Source organism: Nannobrachium achirus, assembly GCF_963921795.1.
Source record: "Nannobrachium achirus genome assembly, chromosome: 1".
NCBI lineage: Eukaryota > Metazoa > Chordata > Actinopteri > Myctophiformes > Myctophidae > Nannobrachium > Nannobrachium achirus.
The window spans coordinates 40,471,291-40,497,186 of record NC_137810.1 but is presented as its reverse complement, the minus strand read 5'-3'; the positions used below and the strand labels follow the sequence as shown (position 1 = coordinate 40,497,186).

At 42.8% G+C, this 25,896-nt stretch overlaps 1 protein-coding gene across 1 annotated transcript in view; it reads right to left on the bottom strand.

Moving 5' to 3' along the window:
- Positions 1–25,896, bottom strand: part of tsc22d2 (TSC22 domain family 2) — a 74,208-nt gene that overhangs the window by 2,395 nt on the left and 45,917 nt on the right. The gene's annotated exons all lie outside the window — the stretch shown is intronic.

Below are 25,896 nucleotides of genomic sequence, written 5' to 3'. Positions count from 1 at the left end.
ATAATGATAATACATCTATTTGTTACAACAAAGTATTGGCTGAGCATGGATCATATCGTTCATACACTACAACGGCACGCAAAAGCATTAAAAGTAGCAGATCCACAAGCTTGTAGATCTGTTACTTTGAGTATGAATCCTGAAAGGTTAACAGCTTTGCAGTTACACCCGACAGAGAGGATATTTCAGTCTTCTCTTGTGCCAAATGCTTTCCAAGCCCCTTAAACAGACCAAAAGCGTTGTCTGTTTGTTTACATAGTTGAAAGAAGGACACAGTTAATGTAATACAGTATAAGTGTTTCTCAATGGCTTGATATCACCTCAGTAATTATGGATTTTATCCAGGGCAATTATTTACAAGACATATCACCTCAGTAATTATGGATTTTATCCAGGGCAATTATTTACAAGACATCAAGTTAACAGTACCGTTGTGTCGTTGAGACATGAACAGCAAGAGCGGGCCAAGTCATGAGGACAAAACTTTATGCAAAACGCCATGATGCATTGAGTGTGTGTGTGTGTGTGTGTGTGCGTGCGTGCGTGCGTGTGTGTGTGTACACACAGCCACATCATCTGATACTTAAAAGTACACTATGCAAATCACCATGAAAAGCCAGCGGCAGTGAACACAGTTGCTCACATGAGCATTTCAAGCAGCACACATTGAAATCCTCAGTGTGCACTATAAACCTCATAGAACCACATTGACCCTTGCTGGATCATTTGTACTTGTGAAAATCACTTGAGGATTTTGAGGGATCCACAAAAAAATGAAGGGACCCATAATAAAAAGATTTGGGAACCAGTGTTGTAAATCAATGCTGATTGCCAATCAACCGCGCCTAGCAGCGAGGGACACAGCAGAGCATTGTTACAGTTAATCCACTCTCTCTTCATTGTTGACCGACTCCCACAGAATGGAAAAGAAAACAAGTCTTGGAACTGCACAGACGGACAGGCATCGTGCGTCCCATAGCATGCACTTTCTCTATCTTTGCATTTGAAAATAGCAGAGCTTGTTATAGATCGGCTATTTTCAAATTCTTTGTTGATTAAAAGGATGGACGACACCCGTCGTAAGAACGTTCAACAATGACCTCCGACATTACTTTCCTCCGCTTCCCCCCCATCTAATCTAAATCAAACAGTTACTTACTGCAGCTGTGGATGGCTTGTCCTAACGGCACATTATATCGACTTAATTGGAGAAAAAGGGGTTTATATTAAATAATGTACGATAAGATTGTGTATCCAGTTGAAAAGACACTATTGTGTGTTGCTCGCAGCACCGCCCTGCTTGAAAGTGTGGGTCTAAAAACAAACAAACACCGCTAGAGGGTGCTAGTGGTCTGACGTGGAAAAACACCACGACCTGATTCTTTACATGCAGCCACAAGTCTAAACTACAACAGTGATGTAGAAAGCCTGGTGACGCGAGGTTAACAGTGTCAGTGATGTAAAGTAACTAAGTATATTTACTTAAATACTGTACTCTTAAGTACACTTGAGTTATTTGTACTTTACTTGAGTATGTCCAAGTTCCAATAGGCTACTTTTACTTCTACTCCACACATCTCAGACCCAAATATTTGTACTTTTACTCCACTACATTTGAAAACTTGAGTTACTAATAGTTACACTTTGTAGATTTAGATTATTACTACACTATATAATAACCACTTCAACCCTATATAGGCCTACATGTCGGCCATCCGATCTAAGCTTACTGTGAGCTTGTAGATCTATTTTCAAACGTTATTTTATACATCTGAAAACTTGAAATGAGACATTCTGTATACTATATTTTTTACTTTTGGTACTTTAATTTAAGTACATTTTGATGCCTATTTGTGCTTTTACTTAAGTCAATGTTGAATTCCGGACAGTATTTCTACATTTGCAGTAGGCTATTGATATTTCAATAATCAAAAACATCCTGACATGCAGCCACAAGTCTAAACTAAAGTTCGACTGAATGTGACCAAGTTATTTCAAACAACAGTCAAAAATGATTAATCAAACTGTAAGCATCCAGTGTTTGGGCGGACTTTGGGCCATACAGTGTTATTCTTTTTTTTTATTTATCAAGAGCCTTCATTCATTGTTCAACGCAACGCGTCGCTTTGGGAATGGAATGGGATTCACTGACATGTAGGTTTAATTGATTGATTGACTGAAGACTTTATTAGAAGTTTGCATAGTAATGTAAAACATATGAGGAGAGGCATGTGCGAGGCGATCGAGGTCTACGTGCAAAAAAGCTAGAGTCTACGGTACGTGAGCGCGCACCGAGAGCACGTGCGCACGTCAACAAAGCATCTGGAAGAGAAACGTGCACGTGTTGGGGGCTCGATCATCTCTAGTCTGAGAGTGAGACCACTACTCACAACACTCACATGGAGAAGATTATATAAAGGCAAGGCACAGATGTGTTATTGTTAAGGATTCAATACAGAGGTGTAATGCATGCAGACCTGTATCTTCATGTTTCAATGCCCTAATTCATCATACAAGAGTGTCGCACTAAAGTAGTGAGCATAGCAGAATATTACTAATAATAATAATAATAAGGAACATTTTGAACTTAGGGGTTCCAGGTTTTCTCCCGACTTTAGTCCCTCTTCTTCTTCTTAGGTTATAACAATTCTTTAGCCTATTAATATGTATTTCATCTAACGGGCGTCTTAATCTAATCCCAAACTAACACTTCTTATAACACAACACATCAGCCAGACGACTCGCATTACATAAAACAACCGCGACAGTAATGAACAACACCTATAATAGAATTATTCAGCCTGTATTAATAACAACAATAAATGTATTATACCTGATGCATCTCGCCCTGTAAGCGATCAAACGTCCAGAATAAGTAGGAGAAGACACAGGGGAGCAAGGCAGACTGTAGCTCATTGAGCAGCGCATGATGTCTCAAAAAATATAATACAAAATAAATAAATAAAAAGTCCGATATTCTAGAACAAAAAATGTTCCCAACAAGTTGCGCTGCAGTTAACTCTCCTTCTCAGATGCTCCCTGGTGTTTTGCTGTGTGAGCCAAAGTGTTAACTGCTGGTCTTAAAGGGAAACCCTTCCCTGCCTGAGAAAATGTTATGAGGGAGGAGTTTTCCTTTCACTCTGCCCCCAAAATCTACTCCTGCTGCCAAGCCAAGCCCCATAGATGATAACTGAGGTCTTTATTTACAAACTATATGGGTTCCTGAATCTAATCATCTAAAGTTATTATTAGTGATATATCATATTATAGTCCCGCTGTCACGTTACTGTAGTTCCTGACTGTCTACTCTTATCCCTGCGTGGCATGCGATAAAAAGTGACCCAGTATGTACTGTGACAGCCTATCAATTTACAATGTAGGTTGCTGTCCCTATCCAACCTACAAGGGAAACTCCTTTAGTATTCTGGGTGTATTCTTGCCTTTAAAATGAACAAGGTTATGAGGGTTTCTGGCATTTCTGGAATGCCTGAGTGCAAATAGAAGAGCATAGCCTATTTTATTCAATTAGATTTAAATAATTAAATTATGGTCCAGATTAAAAAGAAATAAAACATGCTCAGTTTCAAATAACAGAGGAAAGGCCTTTTTAGGTGAGCAGTTGTGAAAAAAGGGTTATCCAATATTTCTTCAATGTGATAACGTCGTTTTAAGTCAATATTTTATGCCATTGTTTGTCCTTAAAAAATCAAACCTCGGTTCGAAGTGGAGCGGTGAATTTGAGCAGTTCCAGGTAAATATATATATATATATAATTGAACTCAAGTGTCCATGGCATGAGTAATCAATTTGAAAAAAGTCAACTCAATCTGAGTTCCCAGAGGTAATTTCTTCCGCCACTAGGTGGCGAAAACAGTTCAAACTCAACCAGATAGTTGTGGGACACTGGACACACATTGTTGTGGGACACTGGACACACATTGCTGCTCATAGCGGAGCTGTGCTTCACACCGCTCCAAAAATCTAATATTTGATCAATGGTCTTAAGTAATGTCACAATGGATCACAATGAAAACAAGCCCTTATGGCTTTTTGTGCAATATTTTTTTAGCATCATTGTCTAATCGTACCACTCAAGTATTAGTAAACAGTTACTAAAGTACCGGTATTCAATCTATCGAACTGTGAGCATGCACGGTACATCATTATCAGACTTACATTTATCCTTCAACTTATTGTGTATGCCCAACATGATTGGATATACAGGTAGCAGTGTGGCAGGAGTGTTCAAGCATGTTCTACTCATATATACTTTACATTACTTAAGACCATTTTCTATACATTTAATTTCTTAACCTTTTGGACAAAATAGCCAATTTTACATGGAGGTGTTACTGTTACCCGTTGTAATGTAATTGAGAGAATGCTACTACTTGTGCCTGGGACTAAAAAAGGTTCTCATTAGGTTTGTTAGATAGTACCACCAAAGATCTTACTAATGGGGTTATTATACCACGAATACTTTCCATTTCTAAGAATCAAAGTAATCAAACGCTTTCCAAGTAATCCATTTCTAAGTAATCAAAACTCTAATGGGATCAGTTTGACAGGGATCTCTTCACCATCTCGTGACACATTAGCGCTTTGAAATAAGCAGTGCCACTTTGGGTGAACTCTTTTGGGCATCTGTAGGAAGCAACATGGGTGATTCCTCTTCAACAGGCATGTCCTCTCATTACTGGCTTTGAGAATGAATGAATGGAGGTAGTTAAGGTGATAAGAGCAGTCAAAAGCAGGCACATTCCACAAGCGGGGTAAGTCACTTGATTGGGATCTGCAAGGGCTAATAAACAAATACAAGTACAAGACATTCCTCTTCCTGTGTTTGAACTGTCCATTAACACATGCGGGACAAAAGAGATACAAGAATGTCCAACAACCTCGGGCACGGAATGTTTTTTTTTCCCCTTTTTATTTTTTTGCAAACGCAGGGAGAAACGACCGGGTCGCGTTAACTTGTCGACCCGTTGGGACATTTGGCGTGGAGGGGTTAGAATAAGTGCGGGGCCGGGGAGGTGCAGACCGCAGACATCAGCAAGTCAAGTCAGTGTGTGGTTTTTTTGGCTGTCAGTCTGCATCCAATGATAACACTTTGGAGCTGTACATTTTATTCCAGGAGGGCTCAACATGTGACGGTTTGCATAAGGGCCGCTCGCTGGGCTGTCACCCACAACACAGGTCTTCTGCCCCGCTGGCAGCCACACTGTGCACACGTGCTACCCCCCCCCCCCCCCCCCCCCCCCCAACACTGTCCTTAGGGCTGCAAACTCTCTACGTCAAGGGTCTTCAACAGGGGGTCCGGTACCCCTGGGGTGTCCTCAGAGTTATTACAGGGGGTCCTCCAAATGAAGTATTGACGGTTCAAGTTGTTAAATATCTGAAAACACAAATTGACATGAATCCAACATACCCTGATAATTGTCCTGTCAAACAATGAAACCATATGGAATTTTCATTTTGTCTTGCTTTTTTTTTTATTAATTTAAAAAGGTCATTCATTGTCACTTTACTCTCATCCGGAGATCCTCCTGCAAAAAAAAAAAGAAAATCATGTGGGGCGAGCCCCCTGGGAGGGAGTCCCGACCCACAGGTTAAGAACCGATGCTCTACACACATACAGCCTCCCCAAAACCCCACCGTCTCCAGAGATCAAATGACACAAATGTGTGTCATTGTTGCTGCCAAGTGCCAACACACCGGGACAACACCACACTCAGGTCCAATACACAGGCAGGACACCACAATGGAAACAAGCCCTCAGGGCTTCATAGGATTATGCTTTTAGCATTATCGTATATAACTGTACATCTGTAATAATACAGTTTTCAATGCATCAAACTCCATCAAATCAAGGAACCAGCAGCTGCCCCCCAAGAAATGACTGAAGGATAACACAAAGGAAGAGGAAGAACATAGGAGACATGTGTGGTCTCCTCAATCTCTGTCCAAGTTCATCACATGACACTTTTTCCTCTTCTTTTTAACGAAGTCAAAGCCCAATGTGTTCTCCATTAAGGACCAGCAGATGTGCCGGCACACTTCCCCAGTCCCTAGTGCACACAAACACACGGCGGGGCGCGGGCAGCTGAACAAATCACATCCAATACTTTGGCCGATAACCACCCTCTGTGAGTGGATCTCAAAACAACGGCGAGGGGGCCTGAACAACAACAATGGAGGAATGCACCGACCTGACGGACTGGCCATCTATCTAGGCTCTTTCAAATGCAGAGAGACCTGATTAGACCTGGCCTTTTGGTTCAAACAAAAGCCCTTCTCTCCCTCTCATCTCAGCAGCTGCACTACAGTCACCGAACCAGGAGAGGTCAGCAGAGGCAGAGTAGTTTGATCCTCCACAACTTGCAGCATAAAAGCCCCCAGGTGAATAGAATTAGGTCACTTCTTCCTTTAGCGATTACAATGACTTCATTGTCATGCTTAGTAAGAGTGTTTTCCACAGACAGAAGTCGAACTAAGAAACTCCAACTCATAATAATAATAATAATTAATAACAATAATGGTCAAATAATGAACTCCAGGTGACCTAAAAACGATATTCAAACTAGCAATGCTGGCTCTTTCTTGCGCTTTTCCTCAATCATCCCTTTGACTGCATTAAAAAAGAAAACGACTAGAGAATTGTATTTTCTGGAAGCAGGCCAGGCACTCTAAATGTTATCCAACGCCTAATCCAATTATGTATACATAACATTTACATTACATTGGAATGTTACATAATCAGATCAGACAGGGATTTAATCATTTTGAAACAAAATGTTTAAATCTGACAATGTCATTTGACTGTTAAATGTTTTGTTTGTTTGAATCAAGCCACATTTTTAGAGTTTGATCTCATCAAGTGACATGACCTTGATGCTAATGTTGTTGTCTATTTCAAGAGCAAAAGACAATTCAATTGAATCAATTCACTGGAAAGATGTTTCCTCCACTTCTTTTACGAAGTAAGATTTGATCACAACTTTAAGGATTGCTTTTGAACTTTGAGGAGAGACAGGATAGTAAGCAGTGGTGGAAACAGCACTACATTTCTTTCATTAAGTAAAAGTATCAATACTACAATGTAGAAATACTAAGTGAAAGTCAGGTATTACAAATTACAAAAGTATTGGCATCAATATGTACTTAAAAGTAACAAAGGTAAAAGTAATTATTATGCAGAATGTCCCATTTCACAAGTTTTCAAATACACTATTTTGAAAATAGCAGATCTATAAGCTTTGTGAGCTTGTATAGATCGACTATTTTCAAATGGCTGAAATGTATACAAAGCTGAAGTGGTTTGTGTAATATTAACATAAATCTATAAAGTATCTAGTGAAGTTGTCAAATAATTTTAGTGGAGTAATTATAATATTTGCCTCTGAGATGTAGTGGAGTAGAAGTAAAAGTATTGAAAATCGGAAATACTCTGGTAAAGTAAAAGTACCTCAATATTGTACTTAAGTACAGTACTTGAGTAAATGTACTTGGTTACTTTCCACCACTGATCCAGGTAGTAAGGACAGAGTGAAAGGGGGGCACACATTGGTTTTGCAAACGGAGCATGTCACATTTATATGGACGTAGCACTGGTAAGCTCCAAAACAAAATGTCAATACAAATGTTGCTAGGGAAATATGTTTGGCAGGCTGCGCTCGCCATGTGAAGTTTCTAATCAAACGGATTGAGGGGATCCAGCAGTGAATGTAATCTTCCTCGCTGTGATTTTAGTTTTTCAACTGCTAGGTGTGACCAATGCCGTAGATGGGAAAACAAGTGCGCCGGGCTGTGAAATAACAGCCGTATCGTGTCGCAGGTTTCGAGGAAATTTTTAAAAGGCCATCATCCACCATCCGGGGGCTGCCCCAGAGCCGAAAGGAATGACATGACACAAGAAGGAAATGGAGATGTATGACACGATAAGCAAGAAGGTCAACTTAAAAGGTGGATCAGTGCATTCTTCAAGTTCCTTCCAAGGAAATAGTTGTGCTACTGTGACACACACAAAGAAAAATGTTGACTAGTATTGTCCACTCTCTGTCCCGACTTTCTCTCTAAAGTCATCTTCCCAGCAATGATTACAATCGAAGGATGTTGGAAATGCTTGAGCGCGTTCCTCTGATGAACATGGGTGTTTCTCGTCCGTCTCTCCTTCTCCCACAACATTATTATATAATATTATTGGGACTTGTAGTTTATGTCTGGGGCGCCGTGATGTAGTGTTGACACAATAGGGAAAGCAAACACTCAAAAGAAAAGCTTCCCCCAAAACAACAAACCCAGACGTCCCCTAGTCTGGTGGACCAGAGAGATACAAGCTGAATGAAGGACATGGGTTATTTTTCCAGGGATACATCAGAGTCCTGAGCAGAGTGCCTCGGCTGCCACCACGTTTCCCTGTAAACAGTTCAGAAGGAACTGCCCCCCTAAGACCCCCACCCTCCCAACACACACAAACCCCACGCTCCACCAGTGTTGCCAAGTCTGCTTTTTATAAGCGACTTTTGGGCTTGTTTTTCTGTCAAGTTGCGTGTAAATATAGGTACCGGTAATTGCAGACTGCATTTAATTTTAGGGGGGCTAGTTTTAAAATTGTAGTTGCTTATCGGGGGCTTGCTTCCTAAATCTTGTTTAAACCGGAGGTTCTCAAAATCTTCATGTCAAGGACCCCCGAAATTAATATGCAATTGTCCGCGTATCCTCCATCTGAAAACATTTTGTGTCAGGGTCCCCATACCGCAGGGACCCCATCACAACGTGTCGCATGCGCTTGCAGATCGGCTATTTTCAAATCGCCGGTGCGTATAGGTTTAAAGTTATTGGGTGGCCGTTTTGTTTTGGGCAAGTTTTCCTAGACCTACAGTAGGTGACTTATTTCTCTGACAAAACCTGGCAACACTGCTCTTGCTCTTTGTCGCCAGTTGCATAACTCTCCTCCCCAGCCTGTGGTGTTATAACATGCAGCGTCTCCTCAACACGTGGACACCACAGGGGGGCTCAGCTGGTGGGCCTAATTAACTACAAGCTGGAGTGCATTCAGTGTGGTTTTTACATAGACCATAATGCCTTGCGGCGGCTCTCCCGTTGCAATGCTGGGCCGGAAATACTGTCTGTAACTGAATCCGGTTTTAGCCAGTAACTACTTTCTCATAAAAAAAAAAGAGGAGAAAAGCACCCACAAAAACACTTTCTTAGATACTTTGTCATCTTTTTTGTTGTTGTTGCTGTTGCAATAAAAACACACCTTCTTCCCAGTGTATTATGTAATGACAAACCGGATATGACCGCAAAGATTGCTGTTCCAAGAAGGCATTATTGGTAGCTAATAGCTATGGGTCTGCATGGACAAAATGTATGCAGGGTTAAGGCCTTGGAGGCCTGAATTCAGAGACATTTTCTTTTTTTTCCCCCTCTATTCGTCTTCCCTTTCTTGCAAACTGGTGATTATGGGAGCTTGTACAAAAAAATATTTCCTCCCTACCTGTAAAATTAGTAATGTGATGTGACAAAAAATACATTTTTGATTTGTGTCATGTTTGGCTGCGCTTGCAACCAATATTATTGAAAAAAAAAAAGAAGAAAAAAAGTGTAAAATCAGGCATTATAACACCATCCGCCCGCCAACATACATTTTACTAAAATCTTATATTTAATAGACTAAAACTAAAACATTTCAGATGCAAAAATATGAATAAAACTAAATGGAATAGTACTCAAGTCAAAAGACTGACTAAAACTAAATCAAAATGTCAAAATCAACACTGAGACTCCCGTTATTTTAGCCTGGGTTGGTTGGGGGGCTGAAATAACTTCCAGCTGGGAAGCTTGTTAAATGACAAGCGACCCCCCTCCCACCCCCCGCGCCCCCCCAGGCCTGTGATGACCTAGAGACGGTAATAAGACCAAGTGTAATATTACCATCAAACCTCCACATGTGAACACAACAGGGGAGAGCTTTAAATCATTACTGCAGTGGTGGACTGCACTTAACTCATTGAGTGCCTATCCCGAATTAGTTCGGGATATATGATCGTATCACAGGGTGCCTATCCCGAACAAGTTCGGGATATAAAAAAAAAAAAAAAAAAAAAAAAAAAATTTTTTTTTTTTTTTTTGAAAAATTTTTTTTTGAATTTTTTTTTTTTTTTTTTGGACCCCATCAAATCTGGTGAACATGATTTCAATCGCGATTTTGCATGTTCCACCCCCATACAACCCCATCTAACATACAGGGCAGCCATTTTTGTTTACATTACATGTAAAACATAAGGGCGATTATCTCAAGAATGCCTGAACGGATTTCCAATCGGATTTTTTTGTTTGAAAGCTGTGAACAAACTGCACAAATCCACTCTGGATTGCATTGGATTTTTCAGAGCTCATTCTTCTCTGTTTTTTTCCCATGCATGAGGTGTGCAAGGTTTAATCATGGCTAAGTTGACGAAAATAAGGCTTCTAAAATGCTTGGTAGCCAATAGCTAACTTCAAGCTAACTTCATCCTCTTCCTGTACATGCAGTCATGCACAAAGGAAAGTGTTCAGGCAAGTCATGGCTGCAGGGCTTCTGCATATACCAGCATATCTCTATGGGATTTTCTCTGGCCACTGGGCGCCCTCTAGTGGTGAAAGGGGTGGCACTAAATGAGTTAAGTACATCTCGGATCCAATTATTGTACTTTTTACTCCACTACGTTTATTTGAGAACTTTAGTTCCTTTGTGGATTCTGATTATTATTACAAAACATACATTAGCAACTTCAACCATATATACATTTCGGGCCATTTGAAAATAGCTCATCTACAAGCTCACTTGTAGATCTGCTATTTTCAAAATTTGAATTCTGAAAACTTGAAATAGGATATTCTGCATAATGACTACTTTTACTTTTGGTACTTTAAGTACATTTTGATACCAATACTTTTGTAATTTTACTCAAGTAAATTTTACTAAGCTATGAAGACTAAAACTATGACTGAATATATCGACAATTTCATCGCCAAATAGAAACAAAACTAAATGTTATGGAGGGACTTGTGGAGAAGAGATCCAGTACAACTAAAAGACAAGTGATTAATGTTTGGTTGAATGGCAGTGATGTTAATAGGTTTTTAATGTAATGAGTCCCCAGGACCCACGAAGGGTCTTTCGGATGAGTCCCAGGGATATTTTATGGGTCCCACAAAAATTCAACGCGTCATGTCATTTTTGACAAAGTGCAGCATTTAACTTGAATTGGTTGTTATATGGTTATGTTCATGTTACGTAGAAATGTGTCTGAAAGAAATGAACCACAATTCCAAATCTTACAATTTTAATACTTCCAAATAGTCATGTGACGGTTTGATTTTTTTTATACCGAACCGGTAATATCGGATGTTGACCACTTGGGGGCGCAGATAGAAGCTTTTACCGAGTCTTCATAATCAACAGCCACCTGTTATTTTATATACATCGATAATATATGGATCTTCTCAGTGAGATGATATCTCCTGTTTGTACTGTTACTGCTTCTATGGAATGGCGTGCTTGTGTTTGCTCTGCTGTACAGAGAACCAGTGGACTGGGTCAAAAACAGTGGATTGGGTTGCTTGTAGATCGGCTACTTTTGTTTTGAACGGTTGATCCTAGAGGGACGTGCCACCCCTCTATGGATGCGGGAGGGCAAGGCACAGGCGGCCGCGGTGGTACGCTGCCCCGGCGGACCACCAAATGGACGGCGCTGCCACGAAAACGCTATAATCAATCAAACAGTTAGGCAGCCTAGGCTACATACATAGACTGTCTCAGATAGCATACATGCTAGGCTAGCTTGCTTCCTCCGTGTTGTAGTTGAGCCAATAAAGGTTATTTGACCATGTTCACCACGACGTTAATCGTCGCTATTGTTGTAAAGACGCAATGAAGACCTGTGTGGCTTCTAACACGTTGTCCAATGTCCACCACATCTATAAACAATAGCGCGTGTACTGTATATCCAGTTGTTATTGAATGAAGGGGAAAGGAGGCGGGTCGCTGTCTGAGCAGTGAGCTGCAGTGTAGAGACGTGACGTCACGTTTCTGCGCCGTGCTACACGTTCTGTGGGGGAACCCTTTTCGGTGTATCACCTAACACGCTGTGCCACTATGGTCAGAGAGCGGCCCGGTGCTACGCTAAAACTCAGGCACCCATTGAATTCTGTGACCAAGCGCAGTCGCACAAAATGGCGTCGTGGATTCAAAACACACACAGTCTTAGTTCTATCGTCTGTTTTAAGACTTTCTACGCGGATTTCATTTGTGTTAACGTAGGGTCAAGTAGCATGCCTTCACCCATGAACAATGGTGGCGTCTGTGGACTTTTTAAAATATTATTTTTTTCGCGACGTGGTAAATTATTTGAACGTGGACACCAATGGTCCATGGAGGCGATGCGTCCGTGGGACCCCAGAACAATGACGTGAATGCGTCTCTAGGCAACGTGAATGCGTCAGAGACGCGGGACGCGCACGTATTGACGTCACTGGAATGGTAAATGTATATAGCGCCTTTATCCAAGGCGCTTTACAGAGATTGTGCATTATATTCACTGATTCACAGCACACACACACATTCATACACCGATGGTGGGGGAAACCATGCAAGGCACCAACCTGCTCACCGGGAGCAACTAAGGGTTCAGAGTCTTGCTCAAGGACTCTTCGACATTAACTCTGGGGGAGCCTGGGATCGAACTGGGAACCGTTTGGGAAGGGAACCCTCTGTGTTCTAAGACCAACTGCTGCCCCCTGGTTGTGCTCCTGGTCTGGATGTCGCAGCCGGAAAATGTATCTACAAGCTAAAACGCTTCACAGCGCGATGGGTTGTAGAAATATTAGACCTTAATTACAGTATATGAAAGTATGTTCTACGCATGTATACTTTACATTACTTAAGACCATTACAATGTTGGACAAAATAGGAAATCTGACATGGAGGTGCCCACTCTGCCTTTAGTGCCCAGTGGCTGCCCACTCTTCCTGCTACCTTCTAGGGGGGCTCATTTGGCTGTATTAAAGAGACCCCCAACTGGACTGTGTTAAAAGGTAATAGTGTCACTGCTTCGGCTTAATGGCAGAACCCTGGCACCTCACTGTTAATGAGCCTCTGTATTCAGCAGCAGGGCATTCATCACGGGATCAAGAGCTTAGGCCTCATTTAGACCTCCCCCCTCTTGCAGAGGAGGGCCCAGGTCAGCCAGGGTTGACATTTAATGTTGTTTTGGGGGGGGCAGCATACTGTGAATCACTGTGGCTGATACAGGTCTCATCTGGTGCTTCTCACCATGGCTTTCTTCTTTACCTAACCACAGTTTCGGCCACTTTGATGAGTTTGATAGGTTATAGTAGGAAAAACGATCAGAGTCAGACATAACTGTACCAGTGATCACAAGGTTGCTGGTTTGAATCCACGGACCAGTTGGGAAAAATCTGGACAGGCAGAGAGAAGTAAGGCCTGAAACTGAAACAAACTTGATGTACATACTGTAGATAGGTACACTAGATGCAATGACAGCACTTGGTCCTTATACTTCTCATAAAACGGTGGGGTAATAAAGCTGCATACCGTATATTGTGGAAGATGAGAGCAGAAGAGGAAAAAACATCCTGCACTTGCGAAGAATTTCAGGCAATGTGTGTACTTATGTTAAGTATGTTTGGGGCTTAGCATGTACCATTGGACTTGTCCATGAGCAAGGCCTTTGATTAACCTGAATTTGGTCCGGTGGAGCTGTTCAGTGGCAAACTATCCTTAAAGTGGTCGGCAGCAGCACCAAAGTGTCAAACTGAGATACAATGAAGAAGCAGGTTGAACCTGAAACAAAATAAAATGATGGCATGCTCAGAGCATACGTGCAAAGAACCATATCATGAAAACGGTTTGCCGTCCCGAATCCCGATCATGGCAATGATGGGTCCTCCTGATACCTTGAGCTGATTTAAATCATCAGTGCTGCTGCAAACATGGATATTCTCAGTGCTTAATCTGTACATTATTAGGAGCTCTTGAATCCGACTAAATAGTAATTCCCCTTCATCCACGGTCCTATTCCATTGCGGTAAGGGACATTGAGGGGAAAATGTGAAAGTTGAATAAATAAAAATAATGTATTGCATCATGTGCATTTGAGGTAACAGAGCACCCTCTAGATTTGCCAGAGCACAAATGAAGCCCTGGATATTCTCCATGTCTTCCACCCTGCATGGCCTAAAGCTCGTGGACAATGTCAATGTGTGTATAATGTCAAGTCAGAAGTCACGTAATGTCCACCCAGGCCCGTCAAGGGTTTTGCCAAAAGGCAGGGATGGCCTCCAGCGGAACCAGTGACTAATCCATTTTAAATAACGTGCTTTCTGTTATGCTCTCCCAGTGTTAACCTGAAATTGAATTGGGTTGGACCGCTCAAGAGGATATGCCCCACGGGCAGTTGACAATTATTACTATACAATAACAAGGGTGGGTGGGGGTTTATGTTCCAAAAAGAAAGCCACTATATCGTCTCTCTTGGGTGGAAAGTTACCCCATATGTCCACATCTGTTACTTTTCAGGATTCAAACTCTAAAGTAGCAAAAGTAGCAAACCTACAAGCTCAAAACACGTCGCTTCGTGCCACGTTTGGAGCTGGTGGATCTGCTGCTTTTCATGCTTTCGTGTGATGCTCATGCTATGATCAGGTAGTGTGTTAATTTATGAAAAAACACAAAAGGTTAGAATATGGAGATAGGAGGTTTCTGGCTGCCCGGTAAGAATGCTCAGTGAGATTGGGACGAGTTGGAGTCATGCTTGCTTCCTTGATGTAAAGAGGTTTCTGCCCGACAGCCACGATATGTTGAATTATACAACTGGTAGTTTCGACAAAGCAATCCGATTGGTTGAAACAATTATGTGACCGTGAGCATTACGTAAGGCTCTCATCAAGTTTCACTAAATGGCTTAATGAGTTTGTATCATTAATACATTTGGAGAGGCTGCGATGCCACAGACAGGACAGTCTTGCAACATATGAATACATCTGGGGTCCTATTACGGGTCATCTCGACTCTTTATGAGTCATAGACTATGACTGCCCATGACATCAAGTAGCCTACCGTAATATAATGTTGTACAACTTGTATACCTCTGTAAGCTATAATTGTTCATTACTTCAAGTAGTAAATAAGACTTTTGTACTTTTTGTATGATAGGTTACTACTCTCGTTTATACTGTATGCTCTCCAGTCTGGTGTGTTGTCTTGTTACGTCTTGTATTATCTTTTATAAAATCAAATACAAATTAATATATATATATATATATATATATATAAAAAAGTAAATAAATCAGCTGTGATGGTAGCAAAAGAGCTGAAGCGCGAACTTCTGCACTGCCAACGGAACTCGCCCTTCGGGCTCGCTCCTGGGGCAACGCAGGCATAATTATATTGACGATATTGCACACCCTCTCGTTTCATATTGCTTAAATCAAACATTAATTGAGACTTTACATCAATTGCCTTGTCAGTCGTTTAACCACAAGAGCCATCACTTCATGAATAAGTTAAAGATGACAAATGGCTTCTATGATCTCTAGGAAAGGCCTTGACAAAAATGCATCAGTAAATGAAACTCCCTTGCTTTCCCACGTTCAAATTCCTTCCTCCTCTCCAAATACTGCAGTGTTTGTTTTCCACGTCATAAACGCCAGCATTAAACCTGGTCTGGGTAAAGGCTTGGAGGGGCAGAGCGCTGGGGCCAGTGATCATCAGAGGCATATAAATCTGCCTTTTTCTTTTATAGTGCATAATCATAAAGTTGTTCGTTCTAAGGTTTGAAGGCAGTAAAAGGGCCTTCGCTGCCTAAGCTAGCTAGCCAATCACAGGCCTCGCAGCGATCACAGGCCTCGCAGCGATCACAATCAGCGGGCCGACCAGTAGCCTTTCCTGGAATGTTTACAAAACGAGCAACAAGAGCAACGTGTAACTTCGTTAGGCCACCAGAAATTAAGACCTCTCTCACGTTGCTGCCGTTCAGTCTAAAAAAAAAAAGAAAACATTTTATCCATGCAGTAGTGTGAAGTAAATAAGTACATTTACTGTAAGTACTGTACTTATGTACACTTTTGAGGCGTTTTTACTTTGGTGGAGTATTTCCAATTTTCAATACTTTTACTTCTATTCCACTACATCTCAGAGGTAAATATTGTACTTTTACATTTCGGCCATTTGAAAATAGCCGATCTACAAGCATTTTTACACATTTTATACATTTGAAAAGTTTGTGAAATGGAACATTCTGCATGAGGAGTGCGGTACCTTCTACTCAGGGTACTTTAAGTACATTTTGATACCAATACTTTTGTACTTCTACTCAAGTAATTGTTTTATTAATTAATCTCTGTAACAGAGTAACAGAATATTTCTGCATTGCAGTATTGCTACTTTCATAATTAAGTAAATCAATTGTGTACTTTTTACACCACTGGTATTGTGGCATCGGGAAGGTAAACAGGCAAGCTTTGTTTTTGATCCCCCACAACTTTGCCAAAACCTGCTCCAAATCCAACATTGGACACACACACGGACACACACACGGACACGCACACGCGCACACACACACACACACACACACACACACACACACACACACACACACACACACACACACACACACACACACACACACACACACACACACACACACACACACACACACACACACAGAGAGAGAGACCGCAAGCGATTCTAGTAATGCGGCACCTCCCTGACGTTTACACATTTCTTTTCATCCCACAAACAATAATATTCTGGAATGCTCCCTTGCATTGCCCCCAAACTGTTTTTTTTGGAGCACCTTCTTCTGGAGCCACCACCTTCCAACAAGTCTGACCATGCTGGAGAGATGCTGGCTCTCAAGACAAAGGGGGGTGGATTTGGGGGAGGCTCCCGGCGGCTTTACCTGTGGTTTTGCTGAAACGGTTGTTGATAATAAGAGACACTGCTGTTTGTCACAAGGCCCCAGAGGCGCTCTGCACCAAACAGTAGCTCTTTCTTTAGCCGCTCCCCTCCTGCCCCCGCACTTACGGAAACATCCAGTGGTGGAAAAAGTACTCGTTTTTTTATTTAAGAAAAAGTATCAATACGGCAATATAGTACGTTTTCGAGTATAAGTTCGGAAATTCAGAATTGACTTGAGGAAGAGTACAAACGTTTAGTTATCAAAATGTACTTAAAGTACCACAAGTAGAAGGTGCACATTATGCAGAAGGTCCCACTGTAAGTATTCAAATGTATAAAAATCTTTTGAAAATAGCAGAGAGCTTTGTGAGCTTAGATCGGCTATTTTCAAAAGGCCGAAATATGTATAGGGCTGAAGTGGTTAATGTATGTTTTGTAGGGGTGTAACAATATAGTAACTGAATCGAAAAATCGATTTTAATTTGCAATGATCTACTATATCGATCGTACCGCTTTGGCTTTGTATCTTATCGGTATCGTTTTACAATGCAGAATCGGTATTGAATCGTTTTGCAGTGCAAATAATTGAATGTATGGAAACTAAGTATTTGTGCCTTGTATTTAGCAACTTTAAGAAGAAAAATTAAAAAGAAGGGTTTAATTACTTTTCCATTCCCTATAGCTACTCTTGGTCTATCGATAAATGTGTGTAATCTCTGTGTTCTTGTCAAGCTGCGGGTTTGTCCATGTGTTGTAATAATATTCGTCGTCCTGGGCACGACGTTAAACTGTTCCGTTTGAGAGGACTGGCGACCCTTGAACGTATAGCCACGAAAGGAAACTATGGATCGTTACAGAAACACAAATCCTATACTTCCAGGGGCGGGAGTCCCCAGGAGCACAACAGTGCCAGGTACCGCTGCGCGTCTGCCAAACAGACAGGATGATGCTGCGTCCCTAAACCCACCCGTACGGGGTGGCCGGGGCGTAGCTGAAGGGCGCAGGGCACCTGATGCCATACTAAGGTGCAAGAGGCCCCTCAGAATCGCCACTTTCAACATTCGGACTCTGGCTGCACCCACGCGCAGAGAGCAGGGAGGAGAATGTAGGCTGAAGACTGAGGAGCTAGCACTGAACCTACGGGAGCATAACATCGACATATGTGGCCTCCAGGAGCACAGGCAGGTGCACAAGGACGACAGAACAAGTGAGATCAACCTCCAGACAGTTGGAATGGGGTATGCCCTATACACGGGGTCAGCATGGCGAAATGCAGCCCAAGCAGCGAACGGTGGTGTAGGGATCCTCATCGGAAAGGAGGCGCAGAAGGTACTGATCGGCGTTGAGCGCATATCTGAAAGAATCCTCACAGCTTCATTCCAGGGAAACCCTGCCCTCACAGTCATCGTAGCTTACTCCCCGACCGAAGATGCCATAGGGGAAAGCAAAGAACTGTTCTACCACAAGCTCAAGCAGGCAATTGAAAGAGTCAAGCCACACAACTTCTTGGCTGTCCTGGGGGACTTAAATGCACGTCTCGGACCAGGAGATGCATCGTTCACCTACAATGAACAGACAAATGACAATGGAAAACGCATGCTGGAGATCATGGAGGAGCATCAACTGCTGGCCACCAACACCATGTTCCAAAAGAGGAGGGGGAAGCTGTGGACATGGATGTCACCACACAACACTGCACACCAGATTGACTACATCCTAACTCGTAGCAAATGGAGAAGCAGTGTCACTAACTGTGAGGCATATGGGTCCTTCAGCTCTCTCTACTCAGACCACAGGATCGTCACTGCAACAGTCAGACTCAGCCTGAGGGCCCCAAGGAAGGAGGGAAGGAAGAAGGTCAAATATGAATGGAGCCATCTAGCAATGGACCCCCTCCTACAGGAACGATATGCGGTGGAAATAAAAAACAGGTTCCAAGTCCTGCAGGGGGAGGAGGAGAACATATCAGCCTGCTACCAACGTTTTGTTGATGCCAACAACGCAGCAGCTGAGTCAAGCCTCCAGCAGGTCCCCAAAGCAAGCAGGAAAGATAGATGTCTTGACCCCGCCATCATCAAAGCTAGGGAAGAGATGAGAGCAGCTCACAGGGACTTTGTCGCTGATCGAAATGGAGAGGGACTGAGGGAGAGATACAGGCGGAGGAAGGAGGAGCTCTACCAGGTCTATGCTAGACTGGAAAAGCAGGAGCTGACTCAGAAGATTAGGGAGATCGAGGTGGCTGATACTAACCAAAAGCATGGCATGAGCTGGAAGCTCATAAATGACATTTCTGGCAGAAACTCCTCTCAAACCTCCAAGATAAGAGGAGGAAATGCAGAAGAGCGGGTTGAAGCATGGTACCAGCACTTCAAAACCCTCCTAGGTAAACCACCTGTGACAGAGGATGAGGACGAGGTGATAGCCCCTGTCTTCCATGACCTTCTCATTCCAGATGGACCATTCACCCTGGAGGAGTACCAGAAGGCCAAGGCTTCGATAAAGTGCGGCAAGAGCTGTGGGGAGGATGGAGTGACACCAGAGGTCCTGAAACATGTGCCCATAGACGAGGTGGTGCTAGATTTCATCAACAAAGCACACATGTCTGGAGAGCAGCCGGAGCTATGGCGCACAATGAACATTGTTCCAGTACCTAAGTCAGGTGACCTCACAAAGACTGACAACTACCGTGGCATCAGCCTGAGCTCACAAGTCGCCAAGACCGCCAACAGGATGATCCTCAACCGTCTCAGACCCATCTTAGACCCTCTACTGAGAAACTCGCAGAACGGCTTCCGCCCGGAACGAACGACAGTCGGGCAGATACTGGCTCTGAGGAGGATTCTGGAGGGGGTACGAGAGCGAAACCTGTCAGCAGTGATCACCTTCATTGACTTCCAAAAGGCATTCGATACCATCCACCGGGGAAAGCTCATGGGTATTCTTCGAGCCTACGGAGTTCCAGACAAAATGGTTCAGATGATTGAGTCGAGTTACAATCAGACTCGAGCCAAGGTCCAAACCTGCGACGGTGACACCAAGGAATTCGAGATCCTGGCTGGTGTCCTACAGGGTGACACTCTGGCCCCCTTCCTGTTCGTGGTTGCAATGGATCACGCCCTGAGACTTGCGATCAATGGCAGAGAGGAGGCTCTGGGCTTTACACTGGTCCCAAGGCAGTCGAGAAGAGTACACCCCATCATGGTCACTGACCTCGACTACGCAGACGACATTGCCTTGGTCTCGGACACAGTCGAGAAAGGAAGGGAGCTTCTATTGGCAGTAGAAAAGGAGTGCAAGAAGATCGGCCTCAGGCTCAATGCCAAGAAAACGAAGGTAATGACTGTGAACACGGAGGACAAAACCATTTCCACTGCAGACGGGACTGTGCTCGAGCGTGTGGAGGACTTCAAGTACCTCGGGGCCTGGACTGCCTCAACTGAACAGGATCTGAAGGTCAGGAGAGCACTTGCCTGGAGGGCCTTGCACGGGATGAGGAGAGTGTGGAAATCAGAACTTGGAGAGGACCTTAAGAGGCGGCTGTTCATAGCTACTGTGGAGTCTGTGCTGCTGTATGGGGCTGAGACATGGACCCTCACAGCACAACAGGAAAAAGCCCTGGATGGAGTCTACACAAGAATGCTACGAATGGCACTAGGTGTCACATGGACGGACCGCATCAGAAATGTGGACCTCTATGGAGACCTACCACGGGTCACGGACAAGGTCAGAGGAAGAAGGATGAGGCTGGCAGGACACTGTGTCAGGCACCCAGAGCTGGAGGCTAATAAACTGACCCTATGGGAGCCAATCCAGGGCAAAGCCAGGAGGGGAAAAAGGCGAACCACCTATGTAGACGTGCTGCGGCGCGACAGCTCTGCTCACAACACTGCAGAGCTCAAGAACCTGATGTTGGATAGGAGACTGTGGACGGCAGCGATCCAGGAATCCCGAGTTGGTGTTGGCTAGACCTCACTCTCGAAGAATGATGATGATGATGATGATGATATTGCTAGAGAATCACAGTGTTTACTTATTTATATCCATAATACACTAATATTGACACGTTTCACACAGATTTAATTTCTTTGCTAAATAGTTACTATATCGATTTTAAACCATTGAATCGAATCGTATCGTATCACCATGAATGAACCAATACCGTCCATGTATCGTATCGTCAACCATGTATCGTGATGCGTATCGTATCGTTGTTAAAATATATCGTTACACCCCTACTGTTTTGTAATAAGAATAAAATCGAGAAAGTAGCTAGAAACAGACTATCAAATATGAGTGACTAACTATCGTTAACGATACAGAGCCACATCCCTGACAATATCGCAGAGACGGTTTGTTTATTTTTGGACCATAAAGCTTATACGAGACGATTTTAATATGTTATTCTCCATCGAGAAAAACCTTTGCGACACGGGATGAACGAGTTGCGCTAGGACTTTGATACTCCATAGTGACAGTCCTACTAGCATACGCACGCGCACGCACACACACACACACGCACACACACACACACACACACACACACACACACACACATTTAGTGAATTGATAAAGGTCACAGGTCAGCAGATGTGACTGCCAACGACGCCTGCATAAATAAACACGGGGGATATTCATTCAACATGCTGTCTGTCTGTCGGGCGTCACTCTGTACAAATGTTAATCTGATCTAGAGAGGAACGGAGGGTGTTGCAGCTGCAACACACCAGCGACCTGGGATTCAATGTGTCTAATCAGAACAGTGGATTGGAGCACTTACAAGCATACAGTCCAGGGGCTCTCAAACTGGGGGTTGTGACCAGATTATTAGCTTAATGTGCAACATTGTTTTCTCACTATACAGTACAAGTGTATACAGGGTATCTGCATATTTCTAAAGTGAACATTTAAGGACTTAAGAACGTTTTAATACCTCTGAAATATCTCTTTTATATAATATTGTGAGAAGAGTCATCAACAAATTATACTATAGAAAATGGTCAAATATTGGCCAATATTACCCAAGAATGAGTCAAACGAATTGTAATGCCTGAACTCCTACAATTCCAAGTGCCTATCAGGGTGGGGGGTGTCCGTGTCCCCAGTTCAAATATGATTATTTTGGGCGGTCGCGGCCGGAAAAGATTGAGGACCACTGGCATACAGGTCACGAAGAACCTACTCTGCCCAAAGCATCCGCCCTGGCCATACTACAAGGTTCCCATTCAGTTGCATCAACTTGAAATGACTTAGAATAACCTTTTCATGCCACGGCAGGTCCATCGCATCTTCAAGATAAAAAGGTTGTGATTGAGTGCTGCCGACTGCTTAATACTATCATTAATCAAAGCTATTCATTATATGTCGTTGTCAATTGAAGGTAGTCCCAAAAGGGGCGCCTTGCGATGAGCCAGCACATACTGTACTGTAGGTAAGGCCACAGACGTTCTACACACGGTGACTAACACAATCCTCTTTAATGAACCATGTAAACATCTTGAAGCACTTCAAAGCTGGCTGGTACTGATGTGCCAACAGGCCGGAGGATATTTAGTGGCAAATGTGGGAACTGAACGATTGTACAATTCTCCACATTGATAGAGGGATTGGAGGACTTAGCCGAACAGTATTGTGAAAGATTCACCCATCTTTCAGATAGACAGGCAGACATGCAGGTGTCGTAGCAGAAATGGGAAGTAAATGTAAATTCCCATTGAAAGTGTCATTCACTGCAGCCGTATTTCTACTTTGAACATAATAGTGTTTTTATATTTGTTGACATGTTTGTTTGACATGTTTTATTGTGATAATTATTCCTCAGGACTTTTTTGTGTTCTCCTTTTAGCCTTAATGTCTGACTGTACCACATGCTGACAAATTAAGTATTCAATTAATCAATCATCACAGCAGTTAAGCATGAAACTTAAGACAGGTACATTTTGTCTGACCAAGTTAACATTTTGTAACTTTCATCAATAATATGTATTATGTACAATCTACCTGCCACAAGTTAATATACACTGTATGCATGAATATTCATTCATCACCCATTACTGTATATAACGAACAGGCAATCAACAGTGAGTATGAGTAACTGAATATACTGTTTAGTTCATACAATATTTACGGTTATGAATAAAGTCGGGTGGAAAACTCCTATGTCCAGGTTACTTTTAAGATTTCTAATTTAAAAATAGCAACAGTAGCAGATCTACAAGCTCAAAACGTGTCGCTTCACGCCGTGTTTCGGGCTTGTGGATCTGCTACTTTTGATGCTTTTGTGTAACGCTGTAGTAATAGTATGATCAAGTAGGGGTGTTAATTTAAGAAAAATACATAAATAATGGAGGTTTCTGCCCGACAACAACAATATACTGTATAGTCCATCCATACAATTGTGAAGTTTTTAATATGTTCTTATGATATTATTGATGTGCTCTAAGCCTCCGGTAGAGGCTCAAATCCATCTCATCATGCAGAAGCACAGATGGTAAAAATCCTAACACTTACTTAACCACTTGAACCCCAGCATCATGCCTGTTCTGGGGGGAACATGCAGCAAAAATAGCAGATCTACAAGCTCACAGCATTGTGGGAGAGATTTGGCGTAGATGGGGAAAAAAAGCTCAGATCTATTTGACTAAGACTATAAGGTTACCTTACACTGGTTATGTAATGAAATGGAACAAACATAAACCAAACAAATGTGGATGACATTTTATCGTGTTCTCGGTTGCACATGACTTTTGTCATCATTTTCTCATATCACAGCATGTATAGGAGTACCCTTCACAAGCGTGATCACGATCGACCAAAATATGAATGCTGCAAGGTTTGCAATGTCTCTGTAATTTCATCCACTGTCTTAATGTAAGTTTAGCTCACAGTCCTTAGGTGACTCCCAAAGTCACATGCACTTAGTGGTATAGTCCCACCTTAATGTTGTGTTAAAGGGATAGGTCAGTTTTTACCTTGATATTGCACGTCTCAAGGTTCTCAAGGTTCAATGTTAACTGGAACATTCACAGGAGGGGGTGAAGCGTGATGGCTATGGGCTTAGCTAGCCAGGCCAGGCCACACACACTGAGATACATAGAGCACCAAAGTCCTGACGTCACTCGCTCATCCCATGGGTCACGGATTTTCCCCATGGAGAATAACATTGGGTCATCAATTTATGCTTCATATCCATATTAAGCATCAGCAATAGCCTGGCTCATTTGTTTATTTTTGGAACACTGTTCTCATATGCCACGATATTAACTCATTCTCTGCAACAACAAAAAAACTGTGTTTTTCCCGTACCTGAATATTAAATATTCTGTGTAGCACGCATCCGCCCATGGGAGCATTCAAAAGACACCCCTGGCTGTTGTTGAATCGGGAAATATTCATTGTCCGACCGCGACGATCCATTTGTGAGATACAGGCTTCCGAGTGCAGCATGCGCCCAGCCCCTCATTAATACACACTCATTACTGGGATTTTATCTAAAAAAAAGGAAAGGCTGTTTTGGTCATGTCGTCTTTGGGTGACGTACACTAGATCCAAAGGCTAGCGAACAGCGCCATCCAGCGTAAAAAAAGAACATAACTCGTCAAAATCGTCACATGGCAGAGAATGAGTTAAACACGTCTATGGAATTCAGAATGGGGGGGGGACATGACCCAGGTAGGATGTGTAGATTATGTGAGACTTTGGTGCTCTATTATACACACCCAAGCTCATACCTATCGTTGATGGGCTTTGCCCCTCGTAACCTGCTAGGTGGGAAGGCTTGGTAGAAAGCTGTAGATGGGTTCCTGCATTTCACCAGGGGGAGTGGAGAGGAGAGGGGGAATAGGGGAAACAGAGGACAAACAAACATGAGTGAAGGAAAATATATGTGACTGAAAAGAGAGTGAAGGGGAAACGTGACCACAGAGAGAGAAGATGGAGACGCAGACAGTCTCGATGATGATTATAGTCCACCTAATATGAAAGTGTATGAGACAGAAATCTGGCTTTGTTTTAAAATGGGATAAATTCAGGACCCAATATATCGCTGCTGTCGGGCAGAAACCAGTTATCTCCATATTTGTGTGTGTTTCTTCCGTAAATGAATGCTCTACTTGATCAACAGCGGCACACGAAAGTATCAAAAATAGCAGATCTACGAGCTCGAAACACAGCGCGAAGCAACGTCTTTTGAACTTGTTGATCTGCCATTTATGTTTTAATTTGAATCCTGAAAAGTAACAGTTTTGGACATGAGGTTTCTTTCCATCCGACAGAGACAATATTATAGAGGAGGCATTTTATCAAACTAAGACGTGTCTGGTCTTGGGTTGGAGTTTGCTGTCAAAGGTCTTTCACCAACTTTTGTGTGATGAAAAATTCACTATTTTGACATTCAGAATTTCTCCTTGTAATAATGTCAAATTGAGAACAGTGTGCATTTCTATTTCAGCTAGCTAGCTACAGCAACAGTTTGGGACGTGTCTGAGTGAAGCAGCAAGGTTTGTTAGGGCCGGCTTTCTCTGCAGTCCAAGCCCGTTCAGTATTTTAGATTTCCCCAGACGTGGCAGTAGGCGGACATCTCTGATGATCGTCAGACTAGGAAGTGTGCCGCTGTCGACGACAGCAAGTCAGACAGCGAAATCAAACTTTGCATTCATTTGCCTTCCAAAAGATGGGAGTTGTTCATCTGTAGACACTTAACCTCTCAAGACAGATTGTGCTAACCGCAGAATCTGTCAGCGCCACTGCCATAAACATGTAGTGTTGTTGTTAGTAGGAATAATCACAGAAGCGCCCAGGAGGAAGTGAACTAAGAAAGGGGATGAGCCAAACCAAGTTCCTGTATCTACACAACAAAGGAGGTGGCGCACTGCGTGTTTACTAACCGCAAGACTCGCCCTGTGGGGTCCTCGCCCGATGCATTACTTTAAAGT